This window comes from Ranitomeya variabilis, chromosome 1 (genome assembly GCF_051348905.1).
Source record: "Ranitomeya variabilis isolate aRanVar5 chromosome 1, aRanVar5.hap1, whole genome shotgun sequence".
NCBI lineage: Eukaryota > Metazoa > Chordata > Amphibia > Anura > Dendrobatidae > Ranitomeya > Ranitomeya variabilis.
The window spans coordinates 396930216-396957974 of NC_135232.1; positions in this window are offsets into that span (position 1 = coordinate 396930216).

The following is a 27759-nucleotide window of genomic DNA, read 5'->3' on the forward strand; positions in this document are numbered from 1 at the left end:
CAGACCAAACAGGACGCTTATAATCCATGGGCAGTCCGGAAGTAAAAAAGGGTTGTCCATGTTTGAGGACTTTCTTTTTTTTTTTACGTAAATGCATGTTTGCATTTTGGCTTTTTAAAATGCGCGCGTGTCCAGCCTCCCGGCTTGTGATTGGTTGATCGCGACGCAACCAATCACAAGCCGGGACGTCACGGGAGGCTGGACAAGTGCGCATTTTAAAATGCGCGCGTGTCCAGCCTCCCGTGACGTCACGGCTTGTGATTGGTTGCGTCGCCCATGTGACTGCGACGCAACCAATCACAAAGCCGGGACGTAATTTTAAAATCCTTGAGGACCTGAAATTACGTCACGGCTTGCTGTGATTGGTTGCGTCGCCCATGTGACTGCGACGCAACCAATCACAAAGCCGGGACTTCACGTAAGGAAAGAAAAGCGCGAATTTTAAACAAAGAACGCTGCCGCTTCCCTCGGTAAGGTGCAGGCTGCGTCGGAGAGGTGAGTATAGCAATATTTTTTATTTTAATTCTCTCTTTTACACATTTTTACATTAATGTTGTTTCGATACCGATACCCGATACCACAAAAGTATCGGAATCCCGGTATCGGAATTCCGATACCGCAAGTATCGGCCGATACCCGATACTTGCGGTATCGGAATGCTCAACACTACTCTTGTACCTTCTGCTCCCCATCCTGGTTCCAGTACCGTCAGCTGGTTCTGGGCAGAGCCTTTGGCTTAGGTGCCTCCCTCTGGGTATCCGAGTTCCACCAACGTCAGGTGGTCCTTGGTAGTGCTTTCAGGCACGGGTACCTCCTGCTTAGTAACCGGGTTCCAGTAACGTCAGCTGGTCCTCGGTAGTTCCATTGGCTCTTGGACCTTCGGGTAGCCATCCGAGTTCCAGTTCCATCAGCTGTTTCTCGGCATTTTCTCAGCCTTCTTGTACCTTCTGCTACATTTCCAAGTTCAAGACCCTAAAGACGACGACCCGGAAGACCACCCCTAAGATGACGACGACACCAGAGACGACAACCACTGAGATGACGACGACCCTGGAGACGATGACCCTGAAGACCACCCCGATGACGACGACCCCGGAGACGACGACCCTGGAGACAACGACGACCTGGAAGACCGAGAAGCAGAAGAACAAGAGGCTGCAGAACAAAGAGCAGAAGAACATTAAGCATAAGACTAAATATCAGAGCAAAAGATATTATCTAAATTATAAGCAGAAGAAGACTAAGCAGTGTATGGGGGTGAGTCCGTTCCTCCTCGTGGTGCCCCTGGATAAAGCCTGATGATGCAGGCCAAACTGAACGCGGACAAATGTAACTGTTTTGTGACAGGCAGAACGGAAGGTGTAATCTTCAAACTTGTATAGATAACAACTACGGGAATGCCTGTCACAAATAAGAATATGATGAAGAAGTTGAATATGAAGAAGATAATAGTAAAATAAAAAGAATATGAACAATGTAACAAAAAAAATAATAGGTAGAAGATGAAGAAGAAGATGAATAAGGTGAAGAAGTTGATGTCAAAGAAGCTGATGATGAGGATAATGAAGAAGAAAGTGTGGGAGAAGTAAAAAAGAAGGTGAAGGGCGTGGAAGTAGTGAAACATCAATATCTGACTAAATAAAAAAAAAATTAACATAGTCAAAATCTTTCTAACGCCGAACGTCATAAAAAACAAAACAAAATCCTGCTATTCTATTAGATTGGGCTAAACCTCTGTGCCTTTAATGTCTCCGCCACCTCCCCCAATACATCCTACATTATTCTTAGTTGTTTTCCTTCATGTAGAATGAACCTACAAGTTAAGAAAGGGTTTATTTTAATTCCGATATTTTCGTCCCATTGACTTGCATTGGGATCGGGTATCGGTATCGGATTAGATCCGATACTTTGACGGTATCATCCGATACTTTCCGATACCGATACTTTCCGATATCGGAAGGTATCGCTCAACACTACTCAGGAGATTAGAAAGAAAATTATAGACAAACATGTTAAAGGTAAAAGTTATAATACCATCTCCAAGCAGCTTGATGTTCCTGTGACTACAGTTGCACATATTATTCAGAAATTTAAGATCCATGGGACTGTAGCCAACCTCCCTGGATGTGGCTGCATGAGGAAAATTGATGTCAAATCAAAGAGACGGATAATACGAATGATAACAAAAGAGCCCAGAAAAACTTTTAAACAGATTAAAGGTGAACTTCAAGCTCAAGGAACATCAGTGTCAGATCGCACCATCTGTCGTTGTATGATCCAAAGTGAACTTCATGGGAGACGACCAAGGAGGACACCATTGTTGAAAAAAATAATAACAAAAGCCAGACTGGAATTTGCCAAACTACATGTTGACAAACCACAAAGCTTCTGGGAGAATGTCCTATGGACAGATGAGACAAAAATGGAGCTTTTTGGCAAGTCATCAGCTCTATGTTCACAGACAGAAAAATGAAGCATATCAAGAAAAGAACACTGTCCCTACTGTGAAACATGGAGGAGGCTCTGTTGTGTTCTGGGGCTGCTTTGTTGCATCTGGCACAGGGTTTCTAGAATCTGTGCAGGGTACAATGAAATCTCAAGACTATCAAGGGATTCTAGAGTGAAATGTGCTGCCCAGTGTCAGAAAGCTTGGTCTCAGTCGCAGGTCATAAGTCTTGCAACAGGATAATGACCCAAAACACACAGCTAAAAACACCCAAGAATGGCTAAGAGGAAAACATTGGACTATTCTGAAGTGGCCTTCTATGAGCCCTGACCGAAATCCTATTGCGCATGTTTGGAAAGAGCTGAAACATGCCGTCTGGAAAAGACAACCTTTAAAAACGGGACAACTGGAGCAGTTTGCTCTTGAGGAGTGGACTAAAATACCTGTCGAGAGGTGCAGAAGTCTCATTGACAGTTACAGGAATCGTTTGATTGCAGTTATTGCCTCAAAAGGCTGTGCAACAAAATATTAAGTTAAGGGTACAATCATTTCTGTCCAGACCTATATCATGAGGTTTGTTTTTTTTTAAATTCTGTGGAAGCATGGTTGAAAAGCAATGTCTGAATTTCATTTGTTCACTTTCATAGATCTTGTATTTATTATTACTTTTGTCAGATTCAAGTTATTTCTGTGACCATTGTGGGTTTTTCTGTCATTAAACGAGGGGTACCAACAATTATGACCACGTGTGCAGGCTCGGACTGGCCCACCGGAGAACCGGAGGATCCTCCGGTGGGCCCAGGCACTGACACCTGCTGGCAGGGCCCCCACTGCTCCAGGGGCCCCCCGGCCGCCCCCCACCCACCCTCCTTGAAGACGATACTCACCCTGCTCCAACGATGGTCTCGGCGTCTGCTCTGCACTGCATCTTCTTCCTCCTTGTGCGGTCACGTGGTACCGCTCATTAAAGCTCATGAATATGCGCATATTCATGACTTTAGTCAGCATTATCACATGACCGCACAAGGAGGAAGAAGATGCAGTGCAGAGCAGACGCCGAGACCATCGCTGGAGCAGGGTGAGTATCGTCTTCAAGGAGGGTGGGTGGGGGGCGGCCGGGGGGCCCCTGGAGCAGTGGGGGACACACGTTGGGGCAGAATGCTGGACACACGCTGGGGCAGAATGCTGGACACACGCTGGGGCAGAATGCTGGAGACACGCTGGGGCAGAATGCTGGAGACACGCTGGGGCAGAATGCTGGAGACACGCTGGGGCAGAATGCTGGACACACGCTGGTGCAGAATGCTGGACACACGCTGGGGCAGAATGCTGCACACACGCTGGGGCAGAATGCTGCACACACGCTGGGGCAGAATGCTGAACACACGCTGGGGCAGAATGCTGCACACACGCTGGGGCAGAATGCTGGACACACGCTGGGGCAGAATGCTGGGGCAGAATGCTGGAGACACACTGGGGCAGAATGCTGGACACACGCTGGGGCAGAATGCTGGAGACACGCTGGGGCAGAATGCTGGAGACACGCTGGGGCAGAATGCTGGAGACACGCTGGGGCAGAATGCTGGAGACTCGCTGGGGCAGAATGCTGGAGACACGCTGGGGCAGAATGCTGGAGACACGCTAGGGCAGAATGCTGGAGACATGCTGGGGCAGAATGCTGGAGACACGCTGGGGAAGAATGCTGGAGACACGCTGGGGCAGAATGCTGGGGACACACTGGGGCAGAATGCTGGAGACACACTGGGGCAGAATGCTGGAGACACACTGGGGCAGAATGCTGGAGACACACTGGGGGCAGAATGCTGGACACACTGGGGGCAATATGCTGGGCACACTGGGGGAAGTGCTGGACACTGGGGCAGATTGCTGGACACACTGGGGGCAGATTGCTGGACACACTGGGGGCAGTGCTGGACACACTGGGGGCAGTGCTGGACACACTGGGGCAGTGCTGGACACACTGGGGCAGATTGCTGGACACTGGGGGCAGTGCTGGACATACTGGGGCAGATTGCTGGACACTGGGGCAGATTGCTGGACACACTGGGGCAGAATGCTGGACACACAGGGGCAGAATGCTGGACACACTGGGGCAGAATGCTGGACACACTGGGGGCAGTGCTGGACACACTGGGGGCAGTGCTGGACACACTGGGGCAGATTGCTGGACACACTGGGGCAGATTGCTGGACAAACTGGGGCAGATTGCTGGACACACTGGGGGCAGTGCTGGACATACTGGGGCAGATTGCTGGACACTGGGGCAGATTGCTGGACACTGGGGCAGATTGCTGGACACACTGGGGGCAGTGCTGGACACTGGGGCAGATTGCTGGACACACTGGGGGCAGTGCTGGACACTGGGGCAGATTGCTGGACACACTGGGGCAGAATGCTAGACATACTGGGGCAGATTGTTGGACAACCTGGGGGTAATATGCTTGACACACTGGGGCAGATTGCTGGACACACTGGGGGCAATGCTGGACATACTGGGCCAGATTGCTGGACACACTGGGGGTAATATGCTGGACACACTGGGGCAGATTGATGGACACGCTGGGGGTAATATGCTGGACACACTGGGGCAGATTGCTGGACACACTGGGGGCAATATGCTGGACACACTGGGGCAGATTGCTGGACACACTGGGGGTAATATGCTGGACACACTGGGGCAGATTGCTGGACACACTATCCAGGGGCAATACTGGACACACTGGGGCAATATGCTTGACATACTGGGGCAGATTGCTGGACACACTGGGGCAGATTGCCGGACATACTGGGGCAGATTCCTGGACACACTGGGGGCAATGCTGGACATACTGGGACAGATTGCTGGACACACTGGGGGTAATATGCTGGACACACTGGGGCAGATTGCCGGACATACTTTGGCAGATTGCTGGACACACTGTCTGGGGGCAATGCTGGACACACTGGGGCAGATTGCTGGACACTGGGGCAATATGCTGGACATACTGGGGCAGGTTGCTGGACACACTGGGGGTAATATGCTGGACACACTGGGGTAGATTGCTGGACACACTGGGGGCAGGACTGGAGGCATGGGCAGAATGTAGATACAGGGCATGATTGGAGACACGGGGCAGAATGAAAGACATGGGGCAGGATTGGATCATGGGGCAGGATGGATACGATGGAGACAGATGGGGCAGGATGGGGAGATCATATGGGATAGAATGGATACTCATGAGGGCAGGATGCGAGAACATATGGCTGGAGCCAGGAATGAGATAAACGGGGCCAGGGTGGGGAATATTATTACAATAGGGGCTAATTAAGGGATATTATTACTGCAGTGATGTATTTAGTTTATTTTTTGAGTATACTGTTTTAATTGGGGGGGCGGTCCTGTTACTGTGTAGAGTGACACTATGTCGCCTTTTTTTCTTCATGTGGTGTAATGTAGAAGTTGTGAAAAATTAAGTAATGTGTTCTGCAAGCGGAGCTCGAGATAACTGTGTTATTTCCTGCAGAAATGAGTCCTGGCTGGATGAAGTGACGGCGGTCTGTGCTGGATGAAAGATGAAGGACTTCACCTAGAGACGTCACTGGTGAGTCAGTGTTACCTATACACTGACACTATACACTCTATACTATATACAGAGCTCCTGTGTATAATGTCACTAGTGATCACTGTATTACCTATACATTATATACAGAGCTCCTGTGTATAATACCACCAGTGATCTCTGTATTACCTCTACACAGACACTGCATACTAAGTACAGATCTCCTGTGTGTAATGTCACTTAGGCTGCCGTCACACATTCAGTATTTGGTCAGTATTTTACATCAGTATTTGTAAGCCAAAACCAGGAGTGGGTGATAAATACAGAAGTGGTGCATATGTTTCTATTATACTTTGCCTCTGATTGTTCCACTCCTGGTTTTGGCTTACAAATACTGATGTAAAATACTGACCAAATACTGCTAGTGTGACGGCAGCCTTATGGTGATAGTATTGTGTTTTTTGGGGGGGTTTTTATTACTGATCAGTATTGTAGTATTCAGTCACTATGTGGTGGTAATATGTGGTCTGGAAATGGTGTTGTGGTATTTGTCCCTTGTATGTGCTATTTGGTCACCAAGTGGTGGTAATATGTGGTCTTGACACGGTGCGGTGGTATTTGTCCCTTGTATGTAGTATTATTCGGTCACTATGTGGTCTGGTCATGGTGTGGTGGTATTTCTTCCTGTATGTGGTAATATTGGTCTTGGTATAGTGGATTGTGTTGTGTATGGCGGTCATTTGTTCTCTCTGATATTAATTAGGAGAAGATTCTTTATTTCCATTAGAGTTTTAATGCTTTGTACACAGCGGCAGAGATGCACTTACAGGGGTTTCCTGTGGAAAAAAGTAATCACCTCTCCACAGGATAAGTGATAACATATTGATTGGTGGGAGGGCTGACTGCTTGGACCCACTCAGCAAAATGTGGAACTTTTTATCCCCATTAGACTGGAGTGGCATGTCCGACTAGATCACTGATCCATTCATTCCCTCAGTGGCTGCACTTGTTTTTTTCTGGAAGCCCCAAAGAGAATGAATGGAGCTGCGGTCAGAAATCCCACCTGCCGCTGCATTTTAAAATAGTGATAAAAGTGTCCTGTCAGGGATAAAACTTCCCCAGTTTCTAATGGTCGGATCTAAGCGATCACCAATCCTGTGGAGCCCATGGATCAGTGATAACTTGTTTTACCAAGAACCCCATTAATGTAAACTACCCTAATTATACATCCCAGTTATTGGGGCACATGGTAGATGTGCAGCAGCCGCCGGTGTTTTACAGCCGATGCTCCACTATAATGACAGATATTTGCATATAGCTGTAGGGTGGGCCCCTAGAGTCCATTCCTCTGGTGGGCCCCAGACACCCCAGTCCGACGCTGCACGTGTGTATGTACTAATTTTTAGGGAATATCTAGAAGGTTCTTGATAGATGCAGGTCATACTTTTGGGACCCTCTACAGAACATCATTGGCTGATTTCAGTTAGATCAATGTTCCATAAATAAATAGCCTTATCCATTGAAGCCTGTTTGAGTAACAAAGAGGTGAGCATTACTTCAGCAGTCCCTATATGCCATATACTGTAGCTAGGGCTGTATTTACAGGTGGAGCTGCCCTAGTTATAGGTGTACCTAATAGTATTAGTATTTGTCCTGTATTTTTCTGCTTAGGGAACATTCATATATTGCCATTTTATGAAAATCATTTTTTATTTTAGGTTCTTTAGTCAACGCATTTCAAACCATATAGCCTCTATTATACTTCCATTTGGATCTTCATTACCAACCAGCAGCATGGATAAATTACATTTGGCTCCTTTGTATCACATTTGCCTGACATTACACTGGGTGAACATTGTGGAGGTTGAGGCCGAGTCCCACCCTGGCATGTCACATGTGCTACCGATGCCAAGGATTCCTGGTGCTACTTCTATCAGGGTTTCCTCCACCTTCTACACCAGTTCCTGCACCCCTCCTGCTCCTCCTCATCCTCCTTCTCTGATGAGTTATCTCAGAGCACATCGTCCACATCAACTAGAAGCTGAAAGCTTTGCAGCACTGCCTCAGTGAAGCGGCAATAGGCTGTGCCGGAGCTAAATTGTCTAAGAGACAAACCGTACACCGCGGCAGAGTTACTAAAAGGAATAAAAGACCAGACAGATCTATAGCTCTTGCTGCTGAACATACAACCAGACATGGTTGTATGTGATAATAGCTGTAACCTGGTGGCAGCTGTGAAACTTGGCAAGCTCACCCACATACCATGCTTGGCCCACGTGCTCAACTTGGTAGTTCAGCGCTTTCTGAAAACCTACCAAGATCTGCCATAGATTCTGGTCAAGGTGCGCCGCGTCAGCACCCATTTCCATAAGTCAGCTACAGCTGCCTACACTCTGGCAATACTGCAGCAGCGCATGCAAGTGCCAGCTCACTGACTGGTGTGCGACGTGACCACGTGCTGGAACTCCACACCGCATATGATGGTAAGGCTCTGTGAGCAGCAGACACCAGTTGTTGAATACCAGTTGCAACATGCCCGTCGGTATTTTGATCAGTCTACGCACATAACAACTGAAGAGTGGGAAAGATGTCTGACATTTGTGCCGTTCCCAAGACTTTGAGGACTCTGCAAAGATGATGAGTGGTGATGACGCCATCATCATCACAAAGATCCCTTTTCTGTGCCTACTTAAAAATTCGCTGCTGACAATTAAACATGAAGCTTTGCATGCAGACCAGGTGGAGATGGAGGAAGACATCAGATATGGAGATACTACCCTGCCCAGTTTCTTCTCATCTGCTCAGCACAGATTGCGTAAAAATGAAGAGATGGAGGGTGAGGAGGAGGAACAAGAGCTGGTTGCTAGCACAACAGAGGTTAGTTCACACACAAGCTTCTTCCCATGTCTCCTACGTGGTTGGGATGAGGAGGGGAATGAGGAGGAAGAGAGGGAGAAGGAGGAGTTGTAGAGTCATCATCATGGTGAAGACAGGGAAGTGTTGGCTGTACGGAGCTTGAAACACATGGCCGCCTTTATGTACCGCTGCCTTTCCCATGGTCCTCGCATTAGATTCATCTTGGCCAAAAAAGAGCACTGGTTGTTCACTCTGCTAGACCCACTGTACAAGGTGAGCCTTGCATCTCTCCTTCCTGAGGTGGAGAGGTCTACTAAAATGGTGGCATACCAGAAGACCATTGTGGAAAATATGTTTAAAAAATTCCCATAAGACAATAAAGGAAGACAAGCCAGGGAGACACACAACATGTACAGCCAAGGCTGAGGTATACTGTCAAAGTTGTGGGCCAATTTCATGACACCCTCCTGGCATCCAGGCCCTGATGATCGGGTATGCTTGACAACGAGGGAAAAGTTATTAAAGATGGTCAAGCAATGTCTGGCTTACAAAACCAGCATATTCCCTAATTCCTCTGTGACCTTCAAATATTGGGCTTCAAAGCTGTACACCTTTCACCTTTCATAAGCTGTCCCACTATGTCTTGTTGTGCTGCCCTGCTGCAAGCATCTCTGAGAAGGTTTTTAGTGCCCCTGGGGGGAGGTCATAACAGACAGTCAATTTTGCCTGTCAACCAGAAATTCTGACAGACTCACTCTGATAAAAATGAACAAAGCCTGGATTAGCCCTGACTGTTCCACACTACCAGATGACAGCAGCACATAAAGTGTTTTTAATATTCAATATTTGAATGAGGCACTCCAGTTGTTGCCTTCAAGGGTGTATGGATGATCCTCACTATAATTTTTTTCTGGCTTTGAACTTTGTGCAGAGCCTTTGAGTATAGAAGCACAACAACTATACTTTCTTAATATTTTAGTGAAGCCCTCCAGTTGGTGCCTTAAAAGGTCTATGGATGACCCTCATTATAATTTTTGTCTGGCTTTGCACTGTGTGCAGAGCCCTTATGAGTGTAAAAGTAGCTACACTTTCTTAATAATTGAATGAGGCACCCCAGTTGGTGCTTTTAAGGGTGTATGAATGGCCCTAATTGTAATTTTTGTCAGGCTTTCCATTGTGTGCAGAGCTTTTATGAGTGTAGCTGTACCACAACTACAGTTGGTGCCATCAAAGGAGTATGGATGACCCTGCTTCAAATTTTTGAGAGTGGTGAACCATACGAGAATCCACAATTCTTGCCACATGAAACTCCATATTACCATCAACAATAATTGGTGGCGCTACATATTTTTTGAGCAATGACCTGTGGAAAGCGTTGTGGATTTTGAGAGATAGAGAAAGCTCAAGACAAAAGGCCACAGGGTTAATTACAGCGATCACCTTATAAGGACCAATGAACCTAGGACCTAATTTCCAGGAAGGAATTTTCAATGTAATATTTCTGGTAGACAATGATACTAAATCATTCACACCCAGGTCTCAATTTGACAACCGTATCTGTAGCAATATGTTATATGTTCATGTGGCCTCTAGGGGTCTCACTACTTTTATGTGTGTTCTATATTCTTTGTTTGGAACTTGTTGGATGTTGTTGTACAACGGATTCATGTAATGGAGGTTGAGACATGATGTGAATAAAGAGCCTGGAGATACTCAAAGAGTGTGATTCATGACAGGATTCAACAAACAGAACATGGTGGCAGCCGGGCACAGAACCTGCAAATTCTCAGAGCTTATATGAGGCTGGAACTGCACAGATCACTGCAACTGTAAGTACAGATTCCCTGACAGTACAGCAAAAATGGAGACTGGTCTGAAGCCCCCTCAGAGACTGGATGTCACTTCATGTAATCTGTCCCAGACCTGGAGACATTGGAAGGAAGAGTTTACACTGTATGTGGATCTGACTGTGGGCCCCACTGACGACAAACGGAAAGTAAAGCTGTTTTATTACCTAATTGGGGAAAATGGCAGAGAATTAGCCAACACCTTGCTCCCAGACACAGACAACCTCCTCCTAGCAGACATTGTGCAGGCATTTGATAAACACTGTGACCCAAAGAAGAATGAGACAGTGGAAAGATATAAGTTTTTCACAAGACATCAGGAGGATGGTGAAAATGTGGACAGATATGTGACAGAGCTGAGGAGACTTGCAGAAACATGTGGCTTTGGAGAGATCAGGGACAGTCTATTCAAGGACAGAATGGTGTGTGGCATAAAGGACAGTCATCTCAAAGAAAGATTACTGAGAGAGGAAGCCATGACTTTAGAGAAATGTATGCAAATCTGCAGGGCTGCTGAGCTCACACAGCACAGCCTGAAGATGATGGCAGGCACCAGTGAGAATGATGATGACAAGGTACATGCAGTATCTATAAAAGGAAAGACAGGACCAGACTACCCTATAAACACTGTCCACTGCAAGTATTGTGGGAAAAGACATGAGAGAGACAAAACCAAGTGTCCAGCATATGGGGAAACCTGCAGGTCATGTGGCAAGAAGAATCATTACACTGCTGTCTGCAGGCAGGGAAGAGGCAAACATTACAGACAGCTCCACGCTGTGACACCAGACACTGACAGTGCAGAGGACATTACATGGCTACAAATGCAGTCTACAACAGAGAAAGTCAATGTAGTCGGGCAGTCAGTAGTGAAGGATGCCAAGCAGCTTTATGCAACATTCTTGTTGGATGAGAAGCCCATTAGATTTCAGCTGGATTGTGGAGCAAGCTGCAATGTAATTTCATTTGATCTGCTAAACAAACAGGTTTCTATTGAGCCAACTGACAAGGTACTGGTGATGTACAACAAAAGTGTTCTGAAACCAATGGGGACATGTAAGCTAAAAATACGAAACCCATGTAACAGAAAGAGTTATAGAGTTGAATTTACCGTGTTACGGGGTGGTAACCATGTACCATTACTGGGAGTAAAAGCAGTTCAGGCAATGGACTTAATAAAAGTACAGTCTCAGAACATTATGTCTGTTGAAGTTGCCCAGGATATACAAAATCCAAAACTAAATGCAGAGCACAACTTGGACATGCAGAAAATAAAAGCAGAGTATGCTGATGTATTTAAAGGTGATGGGTGCTTTGAAGGTAAATATAGGCTAGAAATTGACAACACAGTGCAGCCCACCAGATTACCCACAAGAAGAGTGCCTGTAGCTTTAATGCAACCGCTGAAAGTAGAACTGCAAGATCTACAGAGAAGAGGCATGATAGCACCAGTCCATAAGAGCACAGATTGGATCAGCAGTTTGGTCATAGTGCAGAAACCATCGGGCAAGTTAAGAATATGTATTGATCCTAAGCCACTCAACAAGGCGCTGAAACGAAACCAGTACCCAATGCCAACATTAGATGATGTCCTACCAGATTTATCAAAGGCTAAAATATTTTCTGTATGTGATGTAAAGAATGGATTCTGGCATGTGGCCCTGACTGAAGATTCAAGTTTATTGACAACATTTTCTTCACCATTTGGACGCTTTAAATGGCTGAAAATGCCCATGGGACTAAAACCTGCTCCAGAGATATTCCAGCAGAAACTGATGCAGGCTTTGGAAGGACTTACTGGAGTGAAGACAATAGCGGATGATATCCTGGTAGTGGGAGAAGGTGAAAATATGGAATCTGCAATCAAGGATCACGATCAGAAGATGATACAATTTTTGGTCAGATGCAGAGAAAAAAACATAAAGCTGAATTTGGACAAATTCAAATTGAAAATGACAGAAGTGGCCTATATTGGTCATCGACTGACTTCAACTGGGGTCAGAGTGGATCCTGAAAAGGTGAGAGCAATACAAGATTTGCCTACCCCTACTGATGTTTCTGGAGTACAACGATTTTTGGGCATGGTGAATTATCTCTCAAAATTTTGCAGACATCTGTCAGACATGTGTGAGCCACTGAGACAGCTAACCCACAAAGATGTGCGCTGGGAATGGACAGAAAGCCAGGAGACTGCTTTCCGAGCAGTAAAGAATGCCATTGCAGATACAGCAACCCTAAAGTATTTCGATCCAGATCGAGAAGTGGTGGTACAATGTGATGCTTCGGAAAAAGGCCTTGGAGCCACATTAATGCAGAACAAACAGCCAATTACATTTGCAAGCAGAGCCCTTACAACAACAGAGCAGGGATATGCGCAGATTGAGAAGGAACTACTGGCTGTGGTATTTGGGATGGAGAAGTTTCACCAGTACACCTATGGTCGACGGGTAACAGTGCAGTCGGATCACAAACCATTGGAGAGCATTACAAAGAAACCATTACTAAATGCCCCAAAGAGACTACAGCGCATGCTGTTGCGACTTCAGAAATATGATGTTGACATCGGGTACTGTCCAGGAAGAGACTTACTGATTGCAGATACGCTAAGCAGAGCTTACCTTCCTAGCACAAAGGATGAGGAGGAAGACATTGAAACCATCAACATGTGTAACTACCTTGCAGTGTCAAACGAAAAGGTCAAGCAAATCCAGATGTTTACAGAGAAGGATAAAAGTCTCCAGAGTTTAAAAACTGTCATCTTGCAGGGCTGGCCAAAATACAAGCAGCATGCTCCGAGGGAAGTCTCACCATTCTTCCACATAAGAGATGAATTGTCAGTGCAGCAAGGAATCATCTTTAAAGGAGACAGGGCTGTTATACCTGAAGTTCTCAGAAGAGACATATTGAAAACATTGCACTCTTCTCACTTAGGCATGGAAGGATGCCTACGTCGTGCACGAGAATCAGTTTATTGGCCAGGAATGAATGACCACATAAAAAATTACATAGCACAATGTGAAATATGTGCATCCTGCAATGATAAGCAACCAAAGGAGACATTGCAACCTCATGAAATTCCACATAGGCCTTGGTCAAAAATAGGAACAGACTTGTTCACATGGAATGACAAAGAATACCTGGACTATTTCTCTAACTTCTGGGAGGTTGATTTGGTGCAGGACACAAGGGCGAGAACAGTGATTAAAAAACTCAAGGCCCATTTTGCCAGGTATGGCATTCCAGATATCGTTTTCTCTGACAATGCGGCACAGTTTACGTCGGAAGAATTCAAAACTTTCAGTAAGAAGTGGGAATTTGAACACCAGACGTCTTCTCCGAGATATCCTCAGAGTAATGGGAAAGCAGAGTCAGCAGTAAAAACGGCAAAAAGACTCATGCAGAAAGCTAGCCAGGCGGGTGCTGATGTATATCTGTCTATACTGGATCATAGAAACACACCCACCCAAGGCCTAGACAGCAGTCCGGCACAGAGGCTCATGAGTAGGCATACAAAGACACTCGTACCAACTGCGTGTCATCTGTTAGAGCCAAAGCTGCTGGGAAACATCGAAGCTAAATTACAGAAGAATCAAGCGAGGCAAGCTTTCTATTACAATAAATCTGCAAAGGATCTGCCTGAGCTCCAGAGACAGGACAACATTCGGCTGCAGCCAAGCAGCACATTTGACACACACTGGCAAAAGGCAAAGGTTGTCCAGAAACTGGGACCTCGGTCCTACGAAATTCTAACAGACGACGGAAGAAGATTAAGGAGGAATCGGAGATATTTGAGGAAAACGCAAGAAAGATGATTCATGGCCTTTTGAACAGTATCCAGACACCCAAGACAACGAGGCAGAAAGTACAAGTCAGGCACCAACAGTGACAGCTGATCATCAGGGTGAGGACTCTGGCCAGAGACAGACAATATCAGAAGAACTACCAGATATACCAGATGTAGAAAGGGACACATCTTATATTACCAGAGCTGGCAGAATTAGCAAAAAGCCGGCGCACCTCAAAGATTATATCTAACTGGACGTACTAGGTTAATTTCTAACTTTGTCATAGTATACTTTAGTTTAGTATCTGTTATTGTTCCTCCAGTTAAAAGAGAAAGGATGTAGCAATATGTTATATGTTCATGTGGCCTCTAGGGGTCTCACTACTTTTATGTGTGTTCTATATTCTTTGTTTGGAACTTGTTGGATGTTGTTGTACAACGGATTCATGTAATGGAGGTTGAGACATGATGTGAATAAAGAGCCTGGAGATACTCAAAGAGTGTGATTCATGACAGGATTCAACAAATAGAACAGTATCTTATCAGTCTTGCATTTGTATCTGTCCCCTATGATCTTTAAGTTGTTCTTAACCCCTTGCCAAACAACTGAGTGATGAAGAAATCATTCCTCCCCAGGAACCCCTGAAGACTCCTCCTTACTGAAGGTACAGAACTGAGGATGGAAGCCATATGCACCAAAAAATGGCGACTTACCAGTGGACTCACTGCGACGATTGTTTAAGGCAAACTCAGCTAATGGTAAAAAAGATAACCAATCTCCCAGGTTATCTGACACAAAACACCTGAGGTATGTCTACAGAATTTGGTTTAGACGTTCAGTCCGATTATTAGTTTGAGGAACGCTGAAGAAAATGATAGGTGCATCCCCAGGTGAGAACAAAATGCCCTTCAGAATTTAGATACAAACTGGTTCCCCCGATCTGAAACCACATTGGAGGGAACTCAGTGAAGCTTCACGATCTCAGTGACAAACACCTGAGCCAGGGTCTTAGCAGTAGGGAGAGCAGGTAAAGCAATGAATTGCACCATTTTACTGAACTTATCCACCACAACAAAAATAACAGTCTTACCAGAGGAAGAAGGAAGATCTGAAATAAAATCCATGGATAAATGTGTCCTTGGCCCGTTTATTTCATTGTACTTTTTTGCACTTTGTTCAAAATCTGGGTATTTTACCTCAGCACGTAGGGACATAGTCACCTCAAGATTATATTGTGAGGTGTTTCCTCTGCTAAGAGGGTAGTTTGCTTTTTATTGCATATGACAAATTGTGCCTATTACTTAGGTTTATACCCTTAGTATGTGCTGTGTTTGGTCCTTGTGGTTTTTGTGAGGATTTGTTTGTGTAACTGAGTCCTTTTAAATTTATCAATAAAAGTTAATTTTTAGGGACCTATCTTGTTCTCTGGTTGTCTATATACACTGCATGAGACCCTGATTTCTATTCTAATAGGTTTTTTGGGAGTTTTTCTTTCACCCGAAGAGTTTCCTGAAGTGATTTTGAACAAGTTTTATGGTATATCCAAACAATATTGTTGTATTTCCATGTCAAAACAACTTGCTGTTCATATATTCAGTATTTTGAGCATCAAGTTTCCAGAAAGAAGTTAAAGGAAGTTAGCAGAACTTTCCTAATGCATTTTCCGCTCTGAAGACACTCAATACAAAACAATACGAGAAGGTGTGAGATACGGGAAAATGATATCTAATCGATGTAATTTTGATATTTGATGGAATGCCCTGTCACATGCAGTGGTCCAAAGATATTCACTCCAAACTCAGCCCCCACCTTTGGCATTCCCCCAGGCCAATAGGCAAGTCAAATACACCTTATACAATGGGACTTTATTATCCAGCAAAGGCACTTCCTTCTTGGACAGAGCAGACCAATGTTTTTCTTTAATGAGCCCAAGTAAATAGGCCTTTGAAGCTCTCTCCAGGGAGGGGGGGCAAAAGACCATAGACCCTATGTCTCCCAGCACCAAGTTCCACAATTATCACAGGGGTGTGAATTCTTATGCATAACCAGCCAACTGGAGTCCTTTGTTTTATTCAAGCAGACATTGTGGCACCACAGATCCCAGACCAGCACATGGCTCTGAGATATTGAAACTGGAAAATGACCGATAATAACAGAATGCAATATCTCTGAGCCTAGCTGAGCACATAATCAGAGTCAGCATTCCTTTCCCCACAAGCCCGTACCCTACAGCCACCTGTAGAACTCTGCATTATTGAGATATAAAGCATAGCTACCAGGAATTACATACGGTAGGCATATTTGGTCTTCCTGCACAGATAAAATCCAGCAGGACCCAGTAGCACCGCTGCTATCTTAGTTAGACCCTCGGGAGGAAAGTTATGAGCATCCATGGTTCTGAACAGAAAACCATACTCTCAGATATGGGAGGAGAGAGTCTGCACAAGCTCAGTGGTGGGCACAGTGTGTGGGAGGGAGCAGCCTAGGGGATAATAGGCAGCTCCTCATGTTGGACTCAGTCTTTCTACTGGCAGGAGGCCCATTAGCTGACATAGCCAGAGAATCATGTAACAAAGATTTGGACCTGTGATCCATCAGCGCCTCCCTGTGGTCACATGTTACATAACTCAATAATTGCAATCTATCTGTACCCTACCCTTGTACTACACTCCTGACTGTATACCTGTATATCTGGTTTTGTATATGTATATATATATATATATATACTGTATATATATATATATATATATATATATATATATATATATATATATATATATATACACTGCATGCAGAATTATTAGGCAAGTTGTTTTTTGGATCACATGATACTTTTTATACATGTTGTCCTACTCCAAGCTGTTCAGGCTTGAGATCCAACTACCAATTAAGTAAATCATGTGATGTGCATCTCTGTAATGAGGAGGGGTGTTGTCTAATGACATGAACATCCTATATAAGGTGTGCTTAATTATTAGGCAACTTCCTTTCGTTTTGCAAAATGGGTCAGAAGAGAGATTTGACGGGCTCTGAAAAGTCCAAAATTGTTAGATGTCTTGCAGAGGGATGCAGCAGACTTGAAGTTGCCAAACGTTTGAAGCGTGATCACCGAACAATCAAGCGTTTCATGGCAAATAGCCAACAGGGTCGCAAGAAGCGTGTTGGCCAAAAAAGGTGCAAAATAACTGCCCATGAATTGAGGAAAATCAAGCGTGAAGCTACCAAGATGCCATTTGCCACCAGTTTTGCCATATTTCAGAGCTGCAACGTTACTGGAGTATCAAAAAGCACAAGGTGTGCGATACTCAGGGACATGGCCAAGGTAAGGAAGGCTGAAAAATGACCACCTTTGAACAAGAATCATAAGATAAAACGTCAAGACTGGGCCAAGAAATATCTTAAGACTGACTTTTCAAAGGTTTTATGGACTGATGAAATGAGAGTGACTATTGATGGGCCAGATGGATGGGCCAGAGGCTGGATCAGTAAAGGGCAGAGAGCTCCACTCCGACTCAGACGCCAGCAAGGTGGAGGTGGGGTACTGGTATGGGCTGGTATCATCAAAGATGAACTTGTGGGACCTTTTCGGGTTGAGGATGGAGTGAAGCTCAACTCCCAGACCTACTGCCAGTTTCTGGAAGACAACTTCTTCAAGCAGTGGTACAGGAAGAAGTCTGTATCGTTCAACAAAAACATGATTTTCATGCAGGACAATGCTCCATCACATGCCTCCAACTACTCCACTGCGTGGCTGGCCAGTAAAGGTCTCAAAGAAGAAAAAATAATGACATGGCCCCCTTGTTCACCTGATCTGAACCCCATAAACCTGTGGTCCCTCATAAAATGTGAGATCTACAGGGAGGGAAAACAGTACACCTCTCGGAACAGTGTCTGGGAGGCTGTGGTGGCTGCTGCATGCAACGTTGATTGTAAGCAGATCAAGCAACTGACAGAATCTATGGATGGAAGGCTGTTGAATATCATCATAAAAAAGGTGGCTGTATTGGTCACTAATTTTTTGGGGTTTTGTTTTTGCATGTCAGAAATGTTTATTTCTAAACTTTGTGCAGTTATATTGGTTTACCTGGTGAAAATAAACAAGTGAGATGGGAATATATTTGGTTTTTATTAAGCTGCCTAATAATTCTGCACAGTAATAGTTACCTACACAAACAGATATCCTACTAAGATAGCCAAATCTAAAAAAAAAAAAACACTCCAAAAATATTGAACTTTGATATTTCTGAGTCTTTTGGGTTCATTGAGAACATAGTTGTTGATCAATAATAAAAATAATCCTCTAAAATACAACTTGCCTAATAATTCTGCACACAGTGTACATATGTATATATACCTGTATCTTTCTAGTGTGCATTTCAGCGATTAAATATAAAATTAATCTTTGGCTGCTCTTTCATGTCAATTCACGAATCCCCATGTCCACATGCTCAATTGGTTATTAGACGCTACCCGGATTGGTTTCTGCCCGATATAAGCCTGCTGTGGAACGGGACTTATATCGAATGAGGAACTGGTGGCAGCATACTATACTGTGCTAGTGAGGAGCCCTGACAGTGATGGCTGGGAGGTTTATATACATATATCCCCAGCCTGGACTGGTGATGTATATCCCCCCTCACTGGGAGCACCTCAATAACTCGTACTTATAAGGGAAGCCTTTCTGGTGACTATTTGCCCTCGAGGCAGTTCCATGACTGACCTGGGGCAAGTGGTGGCACCAGAGAGCAGATCCCTGCTGGGTCTGTCTCTCCCCTCCCAGAGGTGGGTGAAGTCAAACACACCCCTTCCCCTGTGCGATCCATCACAGAAGGCTCTAAAGATAATAGAAAAAAGAACAGCTCACTACACTTGCAACTCATTCATCTGAATGGAACACTCTAAGGCTACTGGTATACTCTGCATGGACTTGGAAAAAATGTCTGGATACTACAGAAAGGTTTTTACATTCTTTTTTATCTCTATCAGAAATGTGTCTGTGTATTGTAATTTTCAGGGATCCCGTACTACATCCTACGTGTTGCGCCTTACTTGTGACGCAACTTATGAGATGTATCACAAAGTTGTTATTGCAATTTATTGAAGCCTTTTTAAGATATGAAACACCTGTTGCTGTCAATGTGAACTCCTTCCATAGAAATAAATGTTTAGAATTTACCTATGTTGTGTCCACATTTATAGAAGCCTGTGACATTAAAGAAGCACTCCTTCCATCAAAGTTTTTATCCTCTTAATATATTGCATCATATTATCATCATATTATACAGCACTGTGTACTTACAATTGCTCATTTTGCCTTTCTACCCAGCTATTATTTCTCTTTTTTATACTCTATGTATAAACAGGAAGTCTCTTTTCCCTGCATTTATCATTTCCCTGTTCAACTCCTGACCCAGCTGCTCTTTTTTCACCCTCTGCCAGAGACTTTTGCATTGACTCATAGAGGGAAATTGAGCTCCTGTTTCTACATAGAGCTTAGAAGGATTCAGCTAGTCATAATCATGATATCATAGAACTACTGGAAAAGAGAAGAATTATCTGGGCAGAAAGGCAAAATGAGCAATTGTAAGTACCATATATACTCGAGTATAAGCCGACCCGAGTATAAGCCGACCCCCCTAATTTTGCCACAAACAACTGGGAAAACTTATTGACTCGAGTATAAGCCTAGGGTGGAAAATGCAGCAGCTACTGGTAAATTTCAAAAATAAAAATAGATACCAATAAAAGTAAAATTAATTGAGACATCAGTAGTTTGTGTTTTTGAATATCCATATTGAATCAGGAGCCCCATATAATGCTCCATACAGTTCATGATGGGCCCCATAAGATGCTCCATACAAAATACACCCCATATAATGCTCCATATTAAAATATGCCCCATATAATGCTGCACAAAGGTTAATAATGGCCCCATAAGATGCTCTATAGAAACATTTGCCCCATACAATGATGCATAAAGGTTGATGGCCCCATAAGATGCTCCACACATTATGGCCCAATAAGATGCTCCATACATTATGGCCCCATGAGATGCTCCACACATTATGGCCCAATAAGATGCTCCACACATTATGGCCCAATAAGATGCTCCACACATTATGGTCCCATGAGATGCTCCATACATTATGGCCTCATGAGATGCTCCACACATTATGCCTCATAAGATGCTCTGTTGTGAATTTGGTTTCTGGGCTCCCCCGGTGGTCACTGGTGGTACTGAACTTGTGTGCTTCATCGCCTCTGTTCACCTGTTTCCATCAGGATGTGGGAGTTGTCTATTTAGCCTTGCTCCTCAGTCATTTCTATGCCGGCCAACAATGTTACCAGAAGCCTTTCTGTTGCATGTTCCTGCTCCTAGACTACTATCAGCTAAGTTGGACTTGTAGTCCTAAGTTTGTTTTGCATTTTTGTTCCAGTTCTCTGTGATTGTTTATTTCTGAGGCTGGAAGCTCTTGTGAGCTGGAATTGCCACTCTGGTGTCATGAGTTGATATTAGAGTCTTAAAGTAATTCCAGGATGGTGTTTTGAAAGGGTTTTCAGCTGACTGTGAAGTTCCCTTTTCTGTCTTCCTACTATCTAGTAAGCGGACCTCAATTTGCTAAACCTATCTTCATACTTCGTATGTCAATTTCCTCTGAAATCACCGACAATATATGTGGGGGCTACTGTCTGCCTTTTGGGGAAAATTTCTCTAGAGGTAAGCCAGGTCTGTATTTTCCTCTGCTAGGGTCAGTCAGTTCTCCGGCTGGCGCTGGGCGTCTAGGGATAAAACGTAGGCACGCTACCCGGCCACTGTTATTTGTGCGGTAGGTTTAGCTCACAGTCAGCTTGAGTTCCCATCTTCCAAGAGCTAGTCCTTTTTGTATGCTTTACTACGTTCTCTTGCCATTGAGAACCATGACAGTTTGGCCGGCCAAGGGTTAAAATTATTGGCAGAAGAAAGGAGAGAAAAGAAGTCTGCAGAGAATTTTTTTTTTTTTTTTTTTCTGAGTTTGCTCATTAGTTGATTTACTAGCTTCTCTGCTTACTGCAGCCTTCGTCTCTCTCTCCTTCTAATCCTTGAATGGTTCTGACTTCACCTGATGAAAATGGATCCTCAGGGTTTAGCTACAGGTCTGAACAATCTCGCTATGAAGGTTCAAAGTTTACAGGATTTTGTAATTCATGCTCCTATATCTGAACCTAGAGTACCTTTGCCTGAATTTTTCTCCGGGGATAGATCTCGCTTCCAGAATTTCAAACATAATTGTAAATTATTTTTGTCTCTGAGATCTCGCTCCGCTGGAGATCCTGCACAGCAGGTCAGGATTGTAATATCCTTGCTCCGGGGCGACCCTCAGGATTGGGCATTTGCTTTGGCACCAGGGGATCCTGCGTTGCTCAGTGTGGATGCGTTTTTCCTGGCTTTGGGGTTGCTTTATGAGGAACCTCATTTAGAGATTCAGGCTGAAAAAGCCTTGATGGCCCTGTCTCAAGGGCAAGATGAGGCTGAAATATACTGCCAAAAATTTCGTAAGTGGTCTGTGCTTACTCAGTGGAATGAGTGCGCCCTGGCGGCGAATTTTAGAGAGGGTCTCTCTGATGCCATTAAAGATGTTATGGTGGGGTTCCCTGTGCCTGCAGGTCTGAATGAGTCCATGACAATGGCTATTCAGATTGATCGGCGTTTGCGGGAGCGCAAACCTGTGCACCATTTGGCGGTGTCTACTGAGAGGGCGCCAGAGATTATGCAATGTGATAGAATTCTGTCCAGAAGCGAACGACAGAATTTTAGGTGAAAAAATGGGTTATGCTTCTATTGTGGCGATTCAACTCATGTTATATCAGCATGCTCTAAACGTACTAAGAAGGTTGATAAGTCTGTTTCAATTGGTACTTTACAGTCCAAGTTTATTCTATCTGTGACCCTGATTTGCTCTTTATCGTCTATTACCGCAGACGCCTATGTCGACTCTGGCGCCGCTTTGAGTCTTATGGATTGGTCCTTTGCCAAACGCTGTGGGTTTAATTTAGAGCCTCTGGAAGTTCCTATACCTCTGAAGGGTATTGACTCCACGCCATTGGCTAGTAATAAACCACAATACTGGACACAAGTAACTATGCGTATTAATCCGGATCATCAGGAGATTATTCGCTTCCTTGTGTTGTATAATCTACATGATGTGTTGGTGCTTGGATTGCCATGGCTGCAATCTCATAACCCAGTCCTCGACTGGAAAGCTATGTCTGTGTTAAGCTGGGGATGTCAGGGGACTCATGGGGACGTACCTTTGGTTTCCATTTCGTCATCTATTCCCTCTGAGATTCCGGAATTTTTATCTGATTATCGTGACGTTTTTGAGGAGCCTAAACTTGGTTCACTACCTCCGCACAGAGATTGCGATTGTACAATAGATCTGATTCCGGGCAGTAAGTTTCCAAAGGGTCGTTTATTTAATCTATCTGTGCCTGAACACGCTGCTATGCGGGAATATATTAAGGAGTCCTTGGAAAAGGGACATATTCGTCCTTCGTCATCTCCCTTAGGAGCCGGTTTTTTCTTTGTATCTAAAAAAGATGGCTCTTTGAGGCCGTGTATTGATTATCGGCTTTTGAATAAAATCACGGTTAAATATCAGTATCCTTTGCCACTGCTTACTGATTTGTTTGCTCGAATAAAGGGGGCCAAGTGGTTCTCTAAGATTGATCTTCATGGGGCGTATAATTTAGTGCGAATTAAGCAGGGGGATGAGTGGAAAACCGCATTTAATACGCCTGAGGGCCATTTTGAGTATTTAGTAATGCCTTTTGGTCTTTCAAATGCCCCTTCAGTCTTTCAGTCTTTTATGCATTACATTTTCCGTGAATATTTGGATAAATTTATGATTGTGTATCTGGATGATATTTTGATTTTTTCGGACGACTGGGACTCTCATGTCCAACAGGTCAGGAGGGTTTTTCAGGTTTTGCGCTCTAATTCCTTGTGTGTAAAGGGTTCTAAGTGCGTTTTTGGGGTTCAAAAGATTTCGTTTTTGGGGTACATTTTTTCCCCCTCTTCCATTGAGATGGACCCTGTCAAGGTTCAGGCTATTTGTGATTGGACGCAGCCCTCTTCTCTTAAGAGCCTTCAGAAGTTTTTGGGCTTTGCTAATTTTTATCGTCGATTTATAACTGGTTTTTCTGATGTTGCTAAACCGTTGACTGATTTGACTAAGAAGGGTGCTGATGTTGCTGATTGGTCCCCTGCTGCTGTGGAGGCCTTTCGGGAGCTTAAGCGCCGCTTTTCTTCCGCCCCTGTATTGCGTCAGCCTGATGTTACTCTTCCTTTTCAGGTTGAGGTCGACGCTTCAGAAATCGGAGCTGGGGCGGTTTTGTCGCAGAAAAGTTCCGACTGCTCCGTGATGAGACCTTGCGCGTTCTTTTCTCGTAAATTTTCGCCCGCTGAGCGAAATTATGATATTGGTAATCGGGAGCTCTTGGCTATGAAGTGGGCTTTTGAGGAGTGGCGTCATTGGCTTGAGGGGGCTAGACATCAGGTGGTGGTATTGACTGACCACAAGAATTTGATTTATCTTGAGTCTGCCAGGCGCCTGAATCCTAGACAGGCGCGCTGGTCGTTATTTTTCTCTCGGTTTAATTTTGTGGTTTCTTACCTACCGGGTTCTAAAAATGTGAAGGCGGATGCCCTTTCTAGGAGTTTTGAGCCTGATTCCCCTGGTAATTCTGAACCTACAGGTATCCTTAAGGATGGAGTGATATTATCTGCTGTTTCCCCAGACTTGCGTCGGGTCTTGCAGGAGTTTCAGGCGGATAGACCTGATCGTTGCCCGCCTGGTAGAATGTTTGTTCCTGATGATTGGACCAGTAGAGTCATATCGGAGGTCCATTCTTCTGCGTTAGCTGGTCATCCTGGAATCTTTGGTACCAGGGATTTGGTGGCTAGGTCCTTCTGGTGGCCTTCCCTGTCGCGAGATGTGCGAGGTTTTGTGCAGTCTTGTGATGTTTGTGCTCGGGCCAAGCCTTGTTGTTCTCGGGCTAGTGGATTGTTGTTATCTTTGCCTATTCCGAAGAGGCCTTGGACTCACATCTCCATGGATTTTATTTCTGATCTCCCTGTTTCTCAGAAGATGTCTGTCATCTGGGTGGTGTGTGACCGTTTCTCTAAGATGGTCCATTTGGTTCCCTTGCCTAAATTGCCTTCCTCATCCGAGTTGGTTCCTCTGTTTTTTCAAAATGTGGTTCGCTTGCATGGTATTCCGGAGAATATCGTGTCTGACAGGGGAACCCAATTCGTGTCTAGATTTTGGCGAGCGTTCTGTGCTAGGATGGGCATTGATTTGTCTTTTTCGTCTGCTTTCCATCCTCAGACTAATGGCCAGACCGAGCGAACTAATCAGACCTTGGAGACTTATTTGAGGTGTTTTGTGTCTGCGGATCAGGATGATTGGGTTGCCTTTTTGCCCTTGGCGGAGTTTGCCCTCAATAATCGGGCTAGTTCTGCCACCTTGGTTTCTCCTTTCTTCTGTAATTCGGGGTTTCATCCTCGTTTCTCTTCCGGTCAGGTGGAGTCTTCGGATTGTCCTGGAGTGGATGCTGTGGTGGAGAGGTTGCATCAGATTTGGGGGCATGTGGTGGACAATTTGAAGTTGTCCCAGGAGAAGACTCAGCATTTTGCCAACCGCCGTCGTTGTGTTGGTCCTCGTCTTTGTGTTGGGGACTTGGTGTGGTTGTCTTCTCGTTTTGTCCCTATGAAGGTTTCTTCTCCTAAGTTTAAGCCTCGGTTCATCGGCACGTACAAGATATTGGAGATTCTTAACCCTGTGTCCTTTCGTTTGGACCTCCCTGCATCTTTTTCTATTCATAATGTCTTCCATCGGTCATTGTTGCGCAGGTATGAGGTACCGGTTGTGCCTTCCGTTGAGCCTCCTGCTCCGGTGTTGGTTGAGGGTGAGTTGGAGTACGTTGTCGAGAAGATCTTGGACTCCCGTGTTTCCAGACGGAGACTTCAGTATCTGGTCAAGTGGAAGGGCTACGGTCAGGAGGATAATTCTTGGGTGACAGCCTCTGATGTTCATGCCTCCGATTTGGTCCGTGCCTTTCATAGGGCTCATCCTGATCGCCCTGGTGGTTCTGGTGAGGGTTCGGTGCCCCCTCCTTGAGGGGGGGTACTGTTGTGAATTTGGTTTCTGGGCTCCCCCGGTGGTCACTGGTGGTACTGAACTTGTGTGCTTCATCGCCTCTGTTCACCTGTTTCCATCAGGATGTGGGAGTTGTCTATTTAGCCTTGCTCCTCAGTCATTTCTATGCCGGCCAACAATGTTACCAGAAGCCTTTCTGTTGCATGTTCCTGCTCCTAGACTACTATCAGCTAAGTTGGACTTGTAGTCCTAAGTTTGTTTTGCATTTTTGTTCCAGTTCTCTGTGATTGTTTATTTCTGAGGCTGGAAGCTCTTGTGAGCTGGAATTGCCACTCTGGTGTCATGAGTTGATATTAGAGTCTTAAAGTAATTCCAGGATTGTGTTTTGAAAGGGTTTTCAGCTGACTGTGAAGTTCCCTTTTCTGTCTTCCTACTATCTAGTAAGCGGACCTCAATTTGCTAAACCTATCTTCATACTTCGTATGTCAATTTCCTCTGAAATCACCGACAATATATGTGGGGGCTACTGTCTGCCTTTTGGGGAAAATTTCTCTAGAGGTAAGCCAGGTCTGTATTTTCCTCTGCTAGGGTCAGTCAGTTCTCCGGCTGGCGCTGGGCGTCTAGGGATAAAACGTAGGCACGCTACCCGGCCACTGTTATTTGTGCGGTAGGTTTAGCTCACAGTCAGCTCGAGTTCCCATCTTCCAAGAGCTAGTCCTTTTTGTATGCTTTACTACGTTCTCTTGCCATTGAGAACCATGACAATGCTCCATACATTATGGCCCCATGAGATGCTCCACACATTATGGCCCAATAAGATGCTCCACACATTATGGCCCAATAAGATGCTCCATACATTATGGCTCCATGAGATGCTCCATACATTATGGCCCCATGAGATGCTCCACATATTATGGCCCCATGAGATGCTCCACACATTATGGCCCCATAAGATGCTCCACACATTATGGCCCCATGAGATGCTCCACACATTATGGCCCCATGAGATGCTCCACACATTATGGCCCCATACGATGCTCCATACATTGTGGCTCCATGAGATGCTCCACACATTAGGGGCCCCATAAGATGCTCCATACATTATGGCCCCATGAGATGCTCCACACATTATGGCCCAATAAGATGCTCCACACTTTATGGCCCAATAAGATGCTCCATACATTATGGCTCCATGAGATGCTCCATACTTTATGGCTCCATGAGATGCTCCACACATTATGGCCCCATGAGATTCTCCACACATTAGGGGCCCCATGTGATGCTCCACACATTATGGCCCCATACGATGCTCCATACATTGTGGCTCCATGAGATTCTCCACACATTAGGGGCCCCATGAGATGCTCCACACATTATGGCCCCATAACATGCTCCACACATTATGGCCCAATAAGATGCTCTGTACATTTGCCCCATTTGCTGTTGTTGCGATTAAAATAAAAAAAATCACATACTCACCTCTCTTCGCTCAGGTCCCCGGCACTTGCGATAGTCACCTTCCACATTCCACCACTGCGTGCTGCTCTGTCTTCCATCCTCCGCACTGACTGTTCAGGCAGAGGGCGGCGCGCACACTAATCGCGTCATCGCACCCTCTGACCTGAACAGTCACAGCCAGAGGACGGAAGACAGAGTAGCGCGCAGCGATGAAACGAGGAAGGTGAATATCGCGCAATGCTCATCTCCCCTGATATACTCACCTGCTCCCGAAGCGGTCCCTGGCAGCGTCTCACTGTCAGATGGTCTCCGGGAGCCGGCAGCATCTTCCTATGTTCAGCGGTCACATTCCACTCATTACAGTAATGAATATGCGTGCATATTCATTACTTTAATGAGCGGTACCATGTGACCGCTGAACACAGAAAGAGCTGCCCGGAAACCATTGGACATGCAGGGACCGCGCCAGGAGCAGGTGAGTATGTCACAGCGCCGCTCCCCCACCGACCCCCCCGCCAACACTGACTTGAGTATAAGCCGAGAGGGTCACTTTCAGCCCAAAAAAGTGGGCTGAAAATCTCGGCTTATACTCGAGTATATACGGTACATCTAATACATAAAGCTGAATGTGTGTGTATATGTATATGTGTATGTCCGGGGTTGGCATCT